We start from the raw sequence: 20266 nt of genomic DNA, 5'->3' as shown, positions 1-20266 counted from the left end.
ATAAGAGGATAAATAAATAAAACATTGGCGGAACTATACGACTCGTTAAATGTGTCAAGTTAAAATCGTGAGGTACGAATTGTCTTCGTAAGTAACTTGTCGGCTTGTGTAAGTGTTGAAAATACCAGGGTGAAAAATTGTTGGAAGATCATCTTCGACGAACTAACAAGTATAAGCTGGATGAGAGTTAAGAGCCTTCAGGAAAAAAATTTAATTAAAAACAATCAGTCTTCTTGATAAATAACAAATCATCTGCATATTTTTGCGACCGATTCCACGGTATGAAAATTACTACGCTCAAACGGTTCAAGCAATTCGATAAGTTCCAGCGATTCGAGCATATCAAACAGTGGTAGCGAGGCAAGTTCGAGCAGCCAGTTAAGTTCCGAAAACGATTCAACGTCCAAAGTTTCATCCTCCGATAGCAAGTCAAGTTCAAGCAGCGAAACAGATTCTGAAAACGCTGACTCATCATCCACTAGCGATTCAAATTCCAGCAGCAATTAATCGAGCGAATTTAGCTAATGGGTCTGAAAGTGAAAAATGAATATGAAAATTTTGGAACGAAAAATTTATGCTACACTTTTTTCACCGACCAACGTCGTCTTCGATGTTCTTGTTTGTTACGTATTTAGAATTCTTTCACGTTCGCGTTTCAAGCATCATTGAATTATCTTGAAAAATTCAAAGATTAGGATGAATTTCTAATATTCACCTGCATAAGTTTTTTTCCAAAATACTTGTAAATGATTTTGCACGCGACAAGTCGTGATTCCTTTCGGTCACGAAACGATCCCATCTAGAAATAACGTGTCCTGCGATGCTATTAAAATTTTTATCTTGAACTCGCACCGCTGCGACGACTTCTGCAGTAAATCCGGAAGTAACATAAACGAAAATGATAAGAAGCGTTCGAATCGTACACGCCGCGTGATAAAATTTTACGCCAAGATCGTGCGACACGATCAGGAACTTACCGAGACGATAATTTTTCCGACGAAGAGAAAAAAATGCTCAATTCGTAGGAACGAAAACACCTCGGGAAAAGTTTCTCATCCACCAAATTGTCCCGAATGACGAGAAAATATAACAACAACGACAAAGGGCCGATGAAAATTTGGCGGCAACGGGATTCGTCGTAGGGAGATGAAGTGAAATTCTCGGCGGGCTGATCGGCAAAGAATACTTGCATGCAACGCCTGGAGGGTGTAGCCTTCGATCATCGGTAGAGCTTCACCCTTATTGCGACCCGAGTGTGTAATATGCGAGGGAATTCGCAGCCCTCCAGGTCTACCGAACATCCACAATCGTTGCAGAGAGATTGAATCCTGTGATAAGGGGAAGCGATTCGAGCTTATAAACGAAGGTCGACGCGTATCGAAGAACCGTGTTCGCGATAATTATTCACAGGCTTCGCTTCGGGATCGATAAAGTTATTACTGTCGGCAATTTTTATTATCGTTTCGCGTTTTCTGTCGCAATTTTTACGCGTTCGACACGATCGCGCGGCTTTTATCGCCAACGGTAAAACAATTATTGCCCGTGTCTGAGGACGCGAAGCGTTTCGACGCGGCAAACACGCGGGTATATAAACGACAGAAATACGGGCACAGAGCATAGTTGGAAAATCTTCGTTGACCCGCTAAAATCATCAAAGTAAGTCAAAAGTCTCGCTAAAATCGGCCACCTTCCTCGACGAGTGACAAACGATAAATAATCCTTGTACTTTCGCAGCATGAATTCGATCAAGCTGTTGCTGATTCTGAGCGTTGGAGTCTTTGGCGCGATATTTGCCGTCGCTGATGCCTCACCTGCCAAAGAAAAAATTGACTAGATCAGTTACCGATCGAAAACTAATTGTCAGTCGTGTCTCGTTTCAACGCGACGCATACGTATGCAGACTTACATATATACACTTAAATGAATCTTCACACCTTCGACCAAGTTACGCGCGAGTTTTACCTGCGATCCGCGTTCCGGTATCCTGTTCAAATACAGCTTGAATTCAAACACCGAAACTGAAGATGTGAAAAAAACATGTCTAATTTGTAACAACGATAATAACAATAGTAACAACAATGTGTATTCCACCCTGCAACACGTTGCGTTGAAAAATAAAATGGCGCGTATGTGAAAAATTGTTCCTTCGTTTTTTCCCCTCAAAACTCCCAATCGAAAATATCTTAATTCGGCGCTTGGACTTGGAAATTTCCCGTAGAACCTCGTTGTCGTCAACTCTTTGGCACCCGGGTTCAGTCTATATTCCTCAATCTCTCTCTCTCCCACGCTCCGTCTTTGTTTTCCGTATTTCGTTGTCGCGCGGCTGTCCGAAATGCAGATGAAACAGTGAGGAAGATAATGATAATCACAATGATAATGATAATGATAATTACGATAACACGACAGTTTGCGCTCGACATGAGGTTCCGTGCAATAACGTAATGGCGTTGCGGTCCTCAACAGAATGAGGAGGGTAAACGCGAGTCACGTGACACCCTCCGAATGTACGTTATATACCCGATTCCTGCACCGACATATTACATACAAGGTAAACCTCCCAAAAGCGTGGTCACGTGTGCGTGTGATACGCACACACATAACTATATATACATTTCCACGTATTATGTCAGAGAACAGAAAGAGAAAGAGAGAGAGAGAGAGAGAAAAAGAGAGTGAGAGAGAGAGAGAGAGGGGTGAAACTCCATTTAGCGACGCGTGACGAATCCGAAACCGAGGAGAGTAACCGCGTGCAAATTCCCCATCCGTATTATACTACACAGTGCGTATCACTTGTTACCTACATTTACATGCCACGCGTGGGTTTCATGGGTTCTAGAAGGGCGGGGTGGGGGTGTGGGGGTTGTCGACTAGTCCATTAACAGATTAACGATTCCCGTAATCACAATTATCTCTGCAACGGGCTAATACCCCTTCCCACCATTTCGTGATCCCCGACACCGTAATAATAGCTATGGGTTAATTTCATCGTTACACGGTTTATATTAATAATAGTAATAATTTATGGAAACAGAACGGAATTGAATTGTATAACATGTAATATGTATTTTATAGATTGAATTAATTTCAAATCGAACATGTAGGAAATCGTAATGTCACGGAATTTTTTCCAAGTTGAAATATGTTGTTTTTGAACGAAAAAAAAGTGACCCGTAATTATTTGTTGTCGAAGAAAAAATCTGCTACGAATTTATGGCCATTCGAACGTTTAATCGCGCGCTACTGAAGTTCTTGAAAAATATATAGCCTCAACTTCGTAGCAGATTTTTTTTTTTTTTTGTCGAAAACAAAAAATTAAGGGTCACTTTTTTTCGTTCAAAAACAACAAAATTCAATTTGGAAAAACTCCATAACATTGCGTATACCTGTCTGCTCGATTTCAAATTTGAAATGGACTCGGTCTATATCATATACTGTATGTAAATTCCGTGCTAAAGCATTATGGAAAAAAAATTTCGTAACCAGTGATGCAATATTTGAATCTATGTGTTATTCAGTAAAATCCATTGTTCTGTTATATTGAATTGATTTGATCGTCCGATAAAAGGAATTTCACGTTATTTCTTTCTCACTTGTATTTTGTAGTACGACGATTAATGAAAATTAAAAATATCAACCGCGGAAAGATTGATACGACGATTAATTTTTCTCGTCAAGAATACTTCTTCCCTTCACCCGCATGGAATAAAAATTCAACCTCCAGCTGAAAAAACACGAACGAATGAAGGGCGGGGGGGGGGGGGACAATACACACAATGTGCGTCATGCACATGTCGTACGCGTTACGTTGGGTTAGGTTGGTCGGTAAGAAAGTTCCCTGCGCAACGCAATACAATTTACGTTTGTGGCTTTATTAGCCCTTTCCTCTTTCATTTCTTTTTTTTTTTTTTTTTTTATTTTTTATTTTTTTTTCTTCTTATATTTTCTCTCCGCCACGGAATCGTCGTGGTTGAATCGAGTCTCTTCCACATTAACGATCATACTCACATCGATCTCGGTAATCTCTGACAAATCGAAAATCGTGTAACAGTATCAAATTGCGGTGTATCAAATTAATAAGCCAGGTATGACGTTGTTTGAATATCGCATGGCGAAAAAATGGTGAAAAAAATTTACCGCCCTGCGCCGTTTCACAGCGTTACAAATAACGCAACCCTGTGATATCAAAACACCCCGTAGTTTCCCATGGTAAAAGTATCCCACTACCCCCTATATCGCCCCAGTTTTGGGGGAAGCGGGCTTCGCATATCCCTGGTACCCTGGGGACAGATCCACGTCCCGAGGGAATCTTATCCACCCCCGGTTCACCGGCCCTCCATATACTCGTCGATTTCTGGATTAGAGGAATAGCGGGGATGATGGCCCTGCATCAGGCTCAGGCAACACACGCACCTCGACGGACCCCGAGTCGTGATAAGAAAAGTTTTGAAAAAAAAAAAAAAAAATGTCGCATTATTTTATAACTTCCTATTTTGTGTATAAGAAAATTGAAATTATTGAATGAATTTTACTATAAAAAGAAAAAACAAATAATTAAGAAATATCGTTGATACACAGAGCGCAGCGACGGTGCAACATTATGTTAAAGAGACCACCTGATTACTTTTCGAAAGCCTAGTTTATAGTACATGACCGGTAAGGCGTCGGAACAAGTCCGGCACACCCTCTTTTCTTCTGTGCCCTTTCCACACCACTGCGGTATAATGAACAAGTTGTTTATTGAATTAACTCCAACTGGAGCCGGATGAACAAGCACTCTGGGTTTCCTAGTTTGTTAGGTCCGAAACTTTTCTTCCGATTCCTTGTTGCTTTTCCTGTGAGTGCCATACTGGGATCAAAGAATGCACAGAAAAGTGTCGGAATACCTGAGCATCGGGAACAACGATCGTAACTGATCGAATTCATCCAAAACCACGAACGATAATTGTTATCCAGACGTGATAAAAGTCAATTAATCATGCTTTAGACTAAGCATCGTATTCCTAAGAGGTCACAAAGCTTTGGAGTTCATCAACTGTACAACATTACACACCATTGGTACCCATCACCACTTTATGAATCAAGTTTTTATAGTAATTTGTACGAACATGTTCCGACACGTTTCATCATCTGGTAAAAGATGATAAATTTCGGACTTTTGACCGAGTCATCAAATTTATCGATGACAATCCGGCAGCTGGCAGATAAATAATTTTTATCAACTCCATTTCTCATGCCTCTGTATACTATATTCTTCCTCTTAATAAACTGCAACGATCTCTTATCTCCCACGCCGGCCAAGTGTCGTTCATCCTCCAGTTCACCGGGTTGTCGTGAATTCTCGTACGCCTAGGGCGGTGGAACAGCATCTCCAGGGTGTCATTAACACACTGGCATCGATTCGCTAAAGTCCCCCTTCTCAATTGAGTCTGTGCATCCTCGTATAGTTTGGTCAACGCGTGACGTCATCCGTATAACAGCTTCCCTCCCTCCCTCTCTCTCTCTCTCTCTCTCTCTCTCTTTGACTGCACGAGAAAGACGTACAGAGCATTTTTCCTTCTCTCTTTTTTTTTCATCTACTTCTTCTTTTCTCCCCCATATGAATCGCTAAAATTATCTGAGGGTCCGCACGACGTCCTCGTCGTTCCCAATAAAACACGTCAACGGTATTGTACGACGAGGCTCTAGACTTGTCATGTGTGCCACACCCCCACCACCCCCGTTGAAATATTACACCAGTGAACCCCGAAGATTATACATATATGGTTATGGGGGCAAAAAGTGTACACTTTCGGCAGCAAACTCCGAGTCTCGTTATAGTGCTGCAGAATTTTTTCTTTCTCTTTCGCCCAATACGCAAACAATATAAACCTTAACAAAAATGATCAAGATAGAAGTGGACCACGTGATCGATTGAACCGATACGTACGTATAGTTAATAATACGCCTAATTATTCCGCGAAGATAGTCAAACTTTTTAGACACTTGAATCTACCGTAATTCGAGCAATTATATTCCAATTGAAGGTATAAGAATACCGATGAAACCGAGGCATTAAGCTTCGAAATTCAGTCTCTGGTATGGAAATAGAGAGCGAGCTTCTTTCGAGGGCTGATAAGTTCGCGTCTCAAGAGCCGCGACGAGTGTATAGTTATACAACCTGTACCGGAGCCGCAAGAAACAATCCTCAATTAGCGGGTGCGGAGGTTTCCTTACAAACGGCTAACTCCTCTTCCTCCTCATCCTCATCCTCGTCCTCATCCTTGGCTTCCCTTTCCAGACGGTCGACTGCAGACACCAGAGCGACGTCGGGGGAGTTTCAGAACCCCCGAGTGAAAATCGGCGAACCGCGTTCACCCCACGCCTGTCACTCCGAGGGCAAAATACCCTCATCCCATTCCCCATGGAAGCCTCGATAGAAGAGACGACGATATTCGGAGGGCCGGATGGCGGTGAGTGTCCTTTGTATCCTTCCCCGAGAATTACTGCGCAGCTTATACATATGGATGGGCATGTTCGACGCTAATTTTCCACGATTGGGTGATTCAACCCCAGATTTCCGACGTCTCGTTCTCTCTAATTGGCGCGTGTAAGTGTGTCGGTAAATAATTCGGAGGAAATCAGGTAGAAGCTTAGAGGCTGCAAAATTATAAGCTTTTTATTGTTGATAGGTCGTTTTACCATTCGGGAATGCGGAAAAATATCAAAATACATTACAAACCCAAGTCAACGAGTTTGTCATTATAAATTAAAATGTTTTATCGACCTCATCCAATTGATGAATTTAAGTTCTCGGTGTCGCAGAACCAATGCAAGCGATCAAAAATACTTTGCGCGTTGCGGCTTTTGAGGAGAAGATCAAGAAGATTCCTCAGAAGATCAAATACTTGATGAAGCACATCAGGACAGTGTTCCACCTTGACTTTCTAATGATTCCATTTCTGTCCTGACGTATTACATCTAGTATCTGATCTTCTGAGGAATCTTCTTGATCTTCTTATTCTCAAAATGCGGAAACACGTAAAGTATTTTGACTGTTTTCATTGGTTCTATGACACCGATAACTTCACCCATTGCCATTTTAAACCGTACGAAGATCCCTACCAGCGGTACTCGAGTTGAGAGACCGAATACACGCTTTCCGAAGGCTCTGTCGAGATATCCGTAGAGGTAACGTACAGCAAAGTGAACGCTTCACACGGTATCTCATCTTGCGTAAATGTGTGAGGTATATTGTATATTGGTTTCGCGTGTTATCTTCCGGTCCGTATGGTCGGTTGGATTCAGTTGTGCTACCACACATATCGAGGACGACCATGATCGCGTGGAATCCTATCATCGACGGAAAAGTAGGGAGAAGAATATGCTATCATCGACAGAGGAGGAGACAGACGTACAAGCAGGATCGGAAGTAGGAAGGAAAGAAGGAAGGAAGGAAGTCTTAGACATCGAGGGTCTCGGTTACGCGACAGGAGGAGTTTATATCACCCTGGATTCTGCACACCGAGTATGCTCGAGGGTGCCTCGAGCTTCTTACCCTTATTGAAATAAACCCAAAGGAATTTTCGAGGAGAACCTCAGGAATGGTATAAAAAGAAAGGGAATTCAAGCTCAAAAAATAATTGAGTAAATATAATAAATATTACGAAAATTTATATAACGTTTCTTCTATGTTTGTCAGGAATTCTTATGATTTTGAAACAAAACGTCGTCTATTTTCTCTAAGTCGGCTATTTCTTCCCCTTTTTGTACCTTCATTTCGTTGAAAAAGAGATATGAAAATACGTTCGTCGTACGGTATGGAATTTTTTTTCTTTTTATTTTTCAGTAACGTAGGTAGTGAGGAATGCAGGATCGAATGATGAGGATATAAGAAAGAAGCCCTGCAGAATCTTCAACATCGTCTATGGAGCGAGCGATATAAAATAGAAAATAGAAAATAACATCGGTATTTTCAGGACGCGGTGCAGAGTGCCGATCCCTTTTTTCCCTCACTTTCTCTCTTCCTTTGACGGGTATAATATAAGGTTATACGTTTTGTAATATATATTACGCGATGTCCGTCGACTGACATCCCATTGACTCCCTCTCTGTCTTCCAGACACCGTTCTTCAAAGAAAATCGAAAAAATGAAGAGAAATTCTCTCAACTAGAAAACGAATAAAAAAGACCAGCAGCACCTTTTTTCCCCTTCCCTTCACAGACTCGATTTGTCTACATTTACTTTCGACATAAAAAATCGGTGGATGAACAAACCTTTGACCCCGTCCTGGGATTACCACGTGTGAAATACGTCACAGGATCTATCGATATTTTTGAAGAACGATGGCCAAAGGCCTTACCGTTACAAATGGATATTGCAATAAAATAAAAGAAATAAAAAAATAAGGCTCAGACAAGGAACGCAAGAACGTAAAAAAAAGTTTGCAGAACTTGTATTATACTTTATACGCGTACACGTCAAAAGGTAGGCGAAAAAAAAACGAACAAAAAAAATTACACAAGGTAACCCAACGTACTGCAAGTGTTGCAGCTTTAAACCGAACTTCCTTCCACGTCCCTACTCTTTTTCTCTTCCTAGCTGTTTCTTTTCTTTACCTTTTCTTTTCTCATTCCGTTTTAACCGTACCGCAAAATCTGCAACCACTATATTTCATACTCGAGACTAAATCTCGGCAGCGTTGTTGAAGAACGCGCAGCCACGCCATATTCTCGGAGAAGTTTTCCAAGTAGTTATGATTCATGCATCCTTCTCTCTCTCTCTCTCTCTGTCTCTGTCTCTCTTTCTCTTTCTCTTTCTCCTCATCGAGTTTCCGGAGAGAAACACGACGCAACTGTTGCAGGTAGTAGGATCGATAGTCATACATGTAGACGGAAAACAAGCTTGGTAAAATAAAATAATAATAATGATGACACTAATAATAATAATAATAATAATAATAATAACAATGACAGACACAATTATGGCTTAATGCTGCGGCACCGCCACCAGAAAACAATTTATTACCCATGTTATAAGAAGCTCGGAGTTATGCTCTGACGGGCGTCGTTATTCCTTTGTACAAGTTCGATTGTTAATTCCTAGTACCAGTCCCATTGTGAGATAACGAGCGACAAGGATTTTTCCAATTGCATGAATTTTAAAATTCATACAATGGTTCGTCCCTTTTTGTTACAGGTAAGCCGTAAATATTCAAGAAACATCTTCACCCGCAGGGATTCGTACCGCTCTGAAAGATGGCCTATCGATTTGAAAAGAACCAGGATCAATTTATCGACTGAATAAAATTGGTATTACTGAAAATCTTATCAATCTTGTCCCTTGGTAATGATCGTGGTCCTTTCAAGCATCGAGAGTAGTCGTGAAGCAGAACTACTATAATTTATCGAAGGGGGTTGAAGAAGGATGCGGAGCGTGGTAAGCCGGCTATACGCACACCTACTATTAACAGAAATGCCGAAATGTATAAGATAGGAGGAATGAGCAGCCGGGACAGAGGCCTAAAAATAAGAATCCACGGTCTGACTGATCCTTATTCAGAGCAGCATGACACAGCGAAGGTTATTTTCCTGTCACGAAATACTTTGCTTTTCACTTGACTAGAGCCGCGTGATGGTTGGAACCGAAACGTCGTCGACAGAGAATAAAGAGTACGCGGGTATAATAAGGAACCGCCATGCGCATTGCAGTCGACGACGACGTGGGTCTTCAACCGAAAGAATGTCTAGTAGTCGTCACAGTGGAAAGACGACTCAAAGGAAGAAAGAGGTGGAAAAGATGGAAGGAGGCGCGAGTGCACGATGTAGATAAACAAAAAGCCTGAGCAACGGGTTATTACGTGACTTCGTGTTGTTCTCACGTTTAGTACCTAGCACCTAACAGCGAGGGTGCCAAACCAGCAACGACGACGACATTTAAGTCTGAGATATAACCCTGCCTGTCTGTTTGTTTACCTCGCTTATAGCCAAGTCTTCATCTTCCATGTTTTTCGGGAATAATTTGTTTGTCGCTCAGATACTTCACAAGTAGTAATACTAGGCCGGTTCTGGATACAGATTTTTACTACCGACACACTCACCCATTCTCAAACCCTTGTTCGCGATGACGTCACCGCGTTCAACCCCTGCTGTACCGACCCGAAAGATAAAATCGCGGAGGAGGGTTTGAGTCTGGGTAAGATGTCGGTAAGTGTATCGGTAGTAGGAATTTTATAAAGTGAAATTGCTGAACGTATGCAAACTGGCGATGTTCGCAAAACCAGGATTTCAGATTCAAGTCTAAACAATAATTCGTCCAGGACTCTCTCGGTTTTGGTTTCCATGATGTTCTACGATTACACCGCCTACCTTGCATCAAAAAGCGAAAGCCTTATTCAACCTCCTGTTATCGCTTCGTCAACATTGTTTTTCTTTCCCCAAGCGTATCGTAAAAACGAACAAACTTTTCTAGCATTACAAGAGGAGGTTAAACAGGAAAAAAACAAGTATCAAAAGAAAGATAATGGGATACGAAGTGATGACGAATAATCGATTGATGAGTAGCCATAAAGCGCAGATATATGTAGAACGAGTATCCTTTACGGCCCGAGTTTCCTTTATTACTATATTAGCATCGTTAATCCCGCAATCTGAAAGGGGACGAGAATGGGAAATAGACTATATATACGACCATACAGAGAAGACTGCAAAAGATGAGAAGGAATCAGGAGGGGATTGTGGCTCCATTAGTTGCAGAGAGTAGGAAAAAACCTAAACCCCAGTTATTCCCCAGGTCTCGGTTTGATTTTTCAAACGAACCCATCAATATACGTACTTTCACAACATTGGTCGGGATGAGTAATTTTTTTTCACTCTGACAATCAGCTTGGTGTTCCTACGATTAGTCATCACCGTAGAATGATTTAAGATTAATTTAGGATAAGCATGGTAGAGAAAAGTACCTAAAGTGTTCATCAACCTCGTCAATCGGATTTCAAAGCTTCTAAATTCAATCAGTGGTCCGAATTTTTTTTGACCCTCTCACTTTAGGAGTGAATAAATTAATCTAATAACACGAAGCATCGCTTATTTCACAACAATCTCAACCCGCATCTTCACTGTGACAAAACACGTAATATTGACGACGAGTAACCGAATAAAAGTTTCTTTTGACTCCGTTAACTGCACGATCGGGGAGACTAAAGGGACACATCTGTCGGTGCAGCATGGAGTCAGTGCCAAAACCAGACCCAACTGCAGATACGCTAGTCTCCCGACGCCCTTTAGCTCGACGTTGCAGGATGCCGAAGTCCACAGATGTGGCGAATGAACAGAGAAAGAGAAGAATCAACGGGGGGCCCTCATTCACTCGGGTCCAGAACGGATACAGTTTGGATTTTAGGCGCGACCCGATGATGGGCACGAACGTGGAGAGAGGAGGCACTTCGGTGACCGGCGACGCGTGGCGTCAGGACGAAATGAAATGAAAGGGGGTTAGAGTTCGTAACGAAACGGTAAAGTAAAGAAAGGAGAAAATCGAATTGGAAAGAAAAAAAGAGCATACCGGCCGGCGTTCGGGGTGCGTTTGACACCGGGCTGAACAAACAATTGAATCAGGTCTGCTGCCCTTGCATGTTCGGACTCTTCGATCCACTGTCACGTATATCGGGCGTATGTATTTACTTTGAACCCAAATCATTCTCAAAGAAATCTCAGAGATTCGGGCAAAAGTTTTGGAAATTTCATAACCTCTGCCGTCACGTGGCACAAAGTACTTTGCGTGTCAATTTGACAGGTCTAATTGATTCGTAAGAGTGCAAAGTCTTAATCCATTCATCGGTGCCTTGGGAAGAATGTTACAAGGGTACAGAGGGATTGAGTAGAATGATGGGGATATAAACCATTACCAACGACTGCGACCTAAGGCACCGCATGCGTGGAATATACCAGCAGCGATAATGATTCTAAATCGAAATTTACTACCGTATAAACGATTTGTCGCGTGCTTGAAGGCGTCGAGTATGCTTGTAGACAGGAAAAGTTGAATTCCGTGTTAAGGTCCAATAATATATATAATCTCGTGGCCAGAACACGAAAAGTGTGAAAGTCGACACGTTATTCTAGTCGTTAAAAAACCCCTCCAAACTCGATATGACTTAAGCCCTGACCGAATGTGTTCCTCCTAGGAGGCAACACCCGCCCGGTGTTTTAACCCCGGTAATAAATTCATTGATATACCGACATGGCGGGTCGATTAATCAGTGAAATGGTGAAAAGACTCAACGTGTGTTCGGCGCGTGGGACTCGCCGCGGCGCAGAAGTGGCATCATCGGCATCCTCGTCATCGCCATCGTCGTAACGATCTATCGAGGCACGCAATCTAAAAACCCTAACTTATCCAGCCACTTGAACTTGTCAGGACCCAACGAGTACCACTAGAGATAGCTCGCGGGCTTTTTCTCCCCCTCTTCATCCTCGCGCGAGCCAGCTCGAAGCAAAGCAAAGCCAAAAGAAGAAGAAGAAGAAGAAGAAGAAGAAGCGTGGTGTGGTGGACAAGCGTGTTGAGCTGGACGCTTGGGACGCCGCATGGAAGCGTAATAAAAACCATCATAATTTCAATATCAAAGCACTAAGTGCCGCGTGATGTTAACGACAAGCTTATTATTATTCCTCGTTCACCCTGCATGAGGCCGTCCTCGTCGTCGTCTCCGTCACGGTTCCGTCATCGTTTATCCCTTCGAACCTCGCCTATACGTACAGATACTTGAGTTAGTTAGGTTCGGATACCTGCTCGCTTCTTCCCCGACCCCCATCCGAAGCACCATCCACCAGTTTGTCAAATTATACCAGTGAGTTTCACGGATTTTCAAAAGATTTCATCGTACTTAGAAATAATGCAACAACGTGGAAGTCTGAATCAGAGAATTTGCAATGACGTATAAGGGGAAAGAGGATACAGCTGAGACGGTCTAAGATCATACATATTTTCGAATTTTTTTTAAAAGATAATGAAAACACTAAGCAATTTGAATTTCAGGGCTTCGTTATTTATAGTTTCAAAAACATTTTCGAATTTTTTCATTACAATTAATAACAAAATGGCGGCATGCCGCATGTAAATAACGAACGGCCATGTTTTCAATCCGGTAGCGCAGATTGTTCATCGATTCAAGCTCATGACTAGATTTTTGTACTTCAATCCCAACATTTTTTTATACAAATTTTTTCAACAATTTTTTATTCGTAATCGTATGTATGTGAATTTTTTGTTTTATCCATCATTTCGGCCGCGAACTCGAACCTCAAAAAGATGTTTTTAATCATAAAAGTTTACCCATCTGTGACAAGTTGAACAGTGATGTCAGAAGATCTGTCATCGCAAAAGCCCTCGAGTTCCGAGTCGTTAGCTACTTATATGCGGCATGCCGTCATTTTGTTGTTACTTTCAATGAAAAAATTATAAAATCTTTATTGAAACTATGAATAATAAATCCCTTAAACTAAAATTGCTTCAAGTGTTTTCATTGCATTCCATAAAAAAAAAAAAAGAATACTGTTCGTAAGGACTGAAATCATTTCTGCACCTTCGTTGTTTCAACGTCGTAGACAATTTTTCTCAAAAATCGCTATCACTGCCATCGTCATTCTAATTTCCTTAACCCTGATGGAAAAAACCAGCCGGTTTAGCCCCATTCCACGGAATGAAAAACGTTCGTCAACCTGACCCGTCAAGTCCATTGTGCCCGTGCAAATTGTCTCCCAACGAGGTGTGTAAGGTACATACATAATATGTTATACCACCGGCGAGGCTTTTCTCCTTTGGTACCTTCTCCTCTTTCTCTATCCGTCCAACTTTCTCGACTAGCTGACTCGCTTCACTCTCCATTCATTATGATTTATAGCAACTTTTATCGCCACACAGTGATTAACTTTACGATCCTCGCCTTTAACGCTGGCTGCTGTAGGGCTAAACTAGCTTGCGTGCTTAGCGGAGGGTCGAGGATGAATTCCCCTAGTATGTATTTAACCCCACCCTTTAAATCTTCCTCTTTCGCTTCTTGGTTCGTCCCTAGTATAACCTGTAATGTAGATACAAGGTAGGTTTCTTGACAAAACCGTCTTTACAAATGAACCGACTCTTCGTTGCAAAACTCACCGAGAGTTTGCTCTAAAAGTTTCTCAATTGAAATTGCAACGTTTACCGCTTCGTTTATCACCTTCCTTCTCGTTCCGCCAAGTCGTTTTTCTCCGCTCGCGCTTTTTCTCTGCACGGTGAAAATATCGGACGCCGTTCGTCAAAGGAACTTTGCAATCGCCCGGCTCTACTCTCACAGGGCAAAGAGTTTCCGCGTGATTGGATGCGGCGGTGGCTGCAGTGCAGAATCACTCGCATCACCCTCACGACTAACAACTGCATCCTGTGCTGCAGACGAGAAAACGCGAGCTGACTTCCGGATATTGCAAAGTACAAAGCATGCAGCACAATTTCCTCTCGCTCTTTTCCATATTTCTGTTCGTTGTGAAGTTGTGCAACTCCACGCGAAATGAATTACGTTTATACGAGAAATTATGGTCGTACAAAGATTGAAAGAAATTTGAGTTTCGTTACTGGTGGGTTAAAGAAAAAAGTAATAAAGACAGATCGTTTGAAAACATGTACCTCGATATTTATGTTTTGAACTAAGGTAGATAAGAGTTTCATCTGAAATCTGTGTACGAATATCCTGTTCAAATATACAACCCGAACAACGATTGGAACCCTAAAACTGGGGATGTGACGAAAATGTTTAATTTACAACAACAGTAATAAAAAAAATAAAAACGATATATCTTCAACCGTGCAAAAAGACACAGCGCGTTGGAAATAATGTTGTGCGTGTGTGAAAAATTGTTCTTTTGCCTATGATCCTTAAAATTTTCATTTCGAAATATTCTAATCGATCAATCGCGCGCTTAGTGCCTGGATATTGGATAATCCAGGGATTGAGAATTTCTTAAATGCGGATGCATTCAGTTTTTTAATTTTTCAACTTATTTTTTTTCACAATATTTGGAAAAGATTTCGCGGACGACGCTTCACATTTCCAATCCGTTTACGAAAACTTTCCTGCCTAAAAATAACATGTCCTGCAATACGATTGAAATTTTTATCTTTAACTCACGCCGCTGCAGCGACTCTGCAGTCGTTCGGGAAGTACTCCAAACGAAAATGATAAGAAGCGTTCGAATCGTACACGCCGCGTGATAAAATTTTACACCAAGATCGTGCGACACGATGAGGAACTTACCGAGACGATAATTTTTCCGACGAAGAGAAAAAAATGCTTAATTCGTAGGAACGAAAACACCTCCGGAAAAGTTTCTCATCCACCAAATTGTCCCGAATGACGAGAAAATACAACAACAACGACAAAGGGCCGATGAAAATTTGGCTGCAACGGGATTCGTCGTACGGAGATGAAGTGAAATTCTCGGCGGGCTGATCGGCAAAGAATACTTGCATGCAACGCCTGGAGGGTGTAGCCTTCGATCATCGGTAGAGCTTCACCCTTATTGCGACCCGAGTGTGTAATATGCGAGGGAATTCGCAGCCCTCCAGGTCTACCGAACATCCACAATCATTGCAGAGAGATTGAATCCTGTGATAAGGGGAAGCGATTCGAGCTTATAAACGAAGGTCGACGCGTATCGAAGAACCGTGTTCGCGATAATTATTCACAGGCTTCGCTTCGGGATTGATAAAGTTATTACTGTCGGCAATTTTTATTATCATTTCGCGTTTTCTGTCGCAATTTTTACGCGTTCGACACGATCGCGCCGCTTTTATCGCCAACGGTAAAATAATTATTGCCCGTGTCTGAGGACGCGAAGCGTTTCGACGCGGCAAACACGCGGGTATATAAACGACAGAAATACGGGCACAGAGCATAGTTGGAAAATCTTCGTTGACCCGCTAAAATCATCAAAGTAAGTCAAAAGCCTCGCTAAAATTGGCCAACTTCCTCGACGAGTGACAAACGATAAATAATCCTTGTACTTTTGCAGCATGAATTCGATCAAGCTGTTGCTGATTCTGACCGTTGGAGTCTTTGGCGCGATCTTTGCCGTCGCTGATGCCTCACCTAACAAAGAAAAAACTGACTAGATCAGTTACCGATCGAAAACTGATTGTCAGCCGTGTCTCGTTTCAACGCGACGCATACGTATGCAGACTTACATATATACACATAAATGAATCTTCACACCTTCGACCAAGTTACGCGCGAGTTTTACCTGCGATCTGCGCTCCAGTATCCTGTTCAAATACAGCTTGAATTCAAACACCGAAACTGAAGATGTGAAAAAAACATGTCTAATTTGTAACAACGATAATAACAATAGTAACAACAATATGTATTCCACCCTGCAACACGTTGCGTTGAAAAATAAAACTGACATATTCACAGACATATTTTTCTAGAGAATTGTACGCTCTTTAAAAAAGCCCTGTTTTCATTTCATGATAAATCTATTCTTTCCTAAGTTATTCAAAGTCCTCATACATATATATATATATATTTATATATTAAGTGATCGTGGGCTGAAGAAAGTTGGAAATTGATTGCGACGAGAAGCTATCAAAAAACCTACAGAAATACCGATTAGAAAAAAAGGAACTCGCTAAATAAAACGGTGCAATACCTCCGAAGCAATTCCCTCGAGTAAGTGAGCGGGCAAAGATGTATCCACATACTATAGTATATGTATGTAAATGGATATTGAAGATACAATCGACAAGTGTACGGATGCCCGAAAAGAAAACCGAAAAAACCGTCACAGCAATAATTCGACCGAGTTGAAAGGAGACTGCTCGAAAAAAACGTATTTTCATTTTTTTTTTTTTCTATTTGAACAAAAAAAAAAACTTCAATTTCCTTCAAAATCTGTCAGAAGTACAACAGACATTTAGTAAATTGTCTTGCTATGAACTATCCAAGATATATCTCACAATGGTTCGTGGATAATAGTAACATGTATCGTCAAACGTATCCCAGTGGATAATACTTGACTGTAATACCAATTTTCAATTCGTGTCAATTTTTATTATTATTGTTATTGTTATTATTACTATCGCAAAAAAATTCAAACGAGAATCGAAATTACGTAGCGGTAATATTTTTATTTCCTTTGCCCGCATGTACAACGATTCGATCGCGAATAAATGTAAAATATTACACGTACGTAAGGTGGGGAGTATATTTTTTTTTTTTCTATTGGAAATTCTGATTTCTAGCGCGTGAATAGACGCCACTCAATATGATACACGGCTGAGCATACCACGCACGTGGCATACAGGTTAGAAGAGGAGAGCGTATTGTGTATTATATTTACATGTATAGGTGGAGCTGAATCCTTCGGGATGAAATCGAGTAAGTCTGTTGGCGAAAAACTTGAAACTCGATTTATCAAAGTCTTCTCAGCTCTCCGCTTTTTACACACGTGTATATCCACACGTATGTACGTGTGTGTGTGTGCGTGTGTGTGGGACCGAAGCGAAGTCTCAAACATCAAGCTGCACTACCGCGTACACTTTCACGGTAAACCGATCAATGTCCTCTCATCTCTCTCTTACTCACTCACTCACACATCCAATTTTTTCTTAATACTTTTCTCTGAATATGGGAATACGATCATAGGTTGCGAAAATATTCTGAATATAATATTAAAGCAGACGATTATTTTTCAAAAATTTTTCTAAAAATATTTTGTCAAAACTATATGAATTTGGAAAGATTAATTCGATCCGTCAGGTGATCATTTAATTTACGACAATTTTCTCGTTTGATTGACTGGTTTGTGAATTTATTTTTACTGATCACAAAAACAAAGAAAAAAAAAACAAAAAAAAAAATTCTGAAGCGATTCAAGATGATAAAGAAGATCAAGAAATGTGAAAAATCGATGTTGATTACGTGAAGACTCGCGCCAAGATCTATCCATGAAAATGAAAAACTTACGAGATTCCCTAAAAAAAAAAAAAAAGGAAACGAATGCAGAGAAAACAATTTGTTCTTTGATGATCTCGAAAATAAGCGAGCACCCAAATGAAAAAAATATAAAAAAAGAATTGAAAATAAAAAACTGTAAAGAGCAAAATCTTAATCCAATTGTTTCAATATAATTGTATAAACTGGGAAGAAAAAGTATAGATTTGTTGGTAAAGCATTGAATATCAATGTATTTCCGGTAGAACCGGAAGTCCAAATTAAACGGGACACGGAAATATCTTCATGCCCATCATTTGACCGTAAGATCCTGTAAGTTTTAAATTTCGTCATCGATCCTTCGTTCCGAAAAACTGACATTTTTTTAAAAACCTATTATTCGGATTTTCCAGGTCTGAAAACATCAAAACTCTTTGATATTAGAAAAAGTGATTCTCAACCGAAACCGATACTTTTCTTCAAAAAAATTGTTTCAAAAAGAGGTGTATCGGAAAGAAAAAAAATCGCCATGCTTAAAATAAACAAATCAACGCCTACAAACTGAAATTTCTAAAGACCAAAAAAAAAAAAAATATCCTCCCTTATCGATACTTTATACTTTTCGTTTTTTTCTCCGTTACAATTACTTTTACTCTTCTAATTACTTCTCGTTTCATAAATTCAAATTCGACAAACCGACCGCTACCTCAAGCATTAACAATCGCTGAAAATCAACCCGCGGAGCATATCGTTTAATCCTCGAATTTCCACGGTGTATTAAAAAAAGCATCCCCACCCTCCCCCTCCATTTAGAAATCGAGAAACGACGCCCCGCAAGTTTCAAACAATCGTTTCTCGCCGCACCCCAGCTAAACGGGGCTTTTCAATCGCACCCCTCGTCCCTGAGCCTGTAGGCCAGTCACCCTTAAGTGCAGGGCAAACCCGCCCCGCATTTCGTAACTCCGTGCAGGCAGTAGCGTCCACTTCGCACGGAGGAAAGGGAAAAACGTTTCGCCCTTTCAAACTCGCCCCTTGTGTCATACCCGTGTGCATATATATATATATATATATACATTATATATGTATAATATATATGGTTGGGAAGAATTATTTTTTTTTTCTCCCTCCTTCTTCACCTTTACTTTCACTTGTCTTCCGTTACTTTCGCGTAGGGATATTTTTTTGTTTTTATTTATTTATTTATTTTTATTTCTCTCTTTTCCATTCACTTCTTATTTTCAGCCACTTTCACAAGCGATCAAAACATCCCCGCCCATCCTGCGCAAGACCACCAACCATGTACCGAACAAACTTTTTTTCACCACAGATTATTTTTAAGGGGATTTTTTTTCTCTCTCTCTCTCTCTCTCTCTCTCTCTCTCTCTCTCTCTCTTCTGAAGAATATGAAAACACTTTGAGCGATTTGAGTTCAAGGGGTTTGTTATTTATAGCTTCGGGAACATTTTAAAATTCTTTCATTGAAAATTAACAACAAAATGTCGACACGGCTCAATGTAAACAGCGCCCGATTCGCGTGGGGTGTTTTTTCGCAATTGCAAATATGCGAGGCAGGGTTTCGGTATAATAATCAGCGAAAGATCATTTTACAAGATAGAGGGTGAAGTGAGAAACGATCGCGAAATCTAAGGTAATTAGAATACCGCCTTTGCGAAAGTGAATTTTCCCTATGTACATATATATACGATTTCGCATTTATATACCCTATAGAAATAGGCGTCGTTGTCGCGTGGAGATACCGACGATTTATTACCAGCGCACTTATTTGCACCTTGCACGGGTATAATAATACCTATACGTACATAAAAATGTGGTATAGATTTACTCGTACAGATACATTGCACGTGGCGTGTAAATAAATTATAATACGAGGACGCGATCGCTAAAACGCAATGAGAGAAAACAAATAACTGTACGTCATAAACTAATATTTTGTATCCAACGATTGCCACAAAAAATTCAGAGACGTAAAAAGCCCCAAAATTGTTGCATACGAGTGAATAAAATTCTTTCCCAAAATACGATAATTCATATAAAATATGAAAAAAAAAACCTGATCAACAAAACTGACTCTAGTTGATGAGAAACGGCGTTAAAAGTCATTCCATCCATCGATCCGTCCGTCTTTGAACGAAGTAGAGGAACGATTCAACGCGAGAAGCTGGTAAGAGGGTAATGGATAAAAAGAGATAGAGGATCGAAGTCAAAGCAGCGAGCTACAGGGTTGTGAATTATCATGAGAATGCATGCGCTCGTCAAAATGTCAGAGATGTCAAAACTGCGTTTCGAGATGGTGTTGCGCACGCCGG

The 20266-nt window shown here is 40.8% G+C and overlaps 2 protein-coding genes and 2 long non-coding RNA genes across 4 annotated transcripts in view; 3 read left to right on the top strand and 1 right to left on the bottom strand.

The window, feature by feature from the left end:
* LOC124299788 (uncharacterized) overlaps window positions 1–20266 on the bottom strand; it is a 111445-nt gene that overhangs the window by 46110 nt on the left and 45069 nt on the right. The window lies entirely within an intron of this gene.
* The window catches only part of LOC124299786 (tyrosine-protein kinase transmembrane receptor Ror), a 127547-nt gene that overhangs the window by 67364 nt on the left and 39917 nt on the right, over window positions 1–20266 (top strand). The gene's annotated exons all lie outside the window — the stretch shown is intronic.
* LOC124299805 (uncharacterized) lies at window positions 1626–2138 on the top strand. Its single transcript, XR_006907073.1, has 2 exons — window positions 1626–1656; window positions 1735–2138. It is a non-coding gene; the product is annotated as an uncharacterized LOC124299805 (long non-coding RNA).
* LOC124299804 (uncharacterized) lies at window positions 15260–16422 on the top strand. The gene is made up of 2 exons (XR_006907072.1): window positions 15260–15942; window positions 16021–16422. It is a non-coding gene; the product is annotated as an uncharacterized LOC124299804 (long non-coding RNA).

This window comes from Neodiprion virginianus, chromosome 3, assembly GCF_021901495.1.
Source record: "Neodiprion virginianus isolate iyNeoVirg1 chromosome 3, iyNeoVirg1.1, whole genome shotgun sequence".
Classification (NCBI taxonomy): Eukaryota; Metazoa; Arthropoda; class Insecta; order Hymenoptera; family Diprionidae; genus Neodiprion; species Neodiprion virginianus.
Note: the sequence above shows the minus strand (reverse complement) of the source record. Positions and strands in the feature narration are given on the sequence as shown.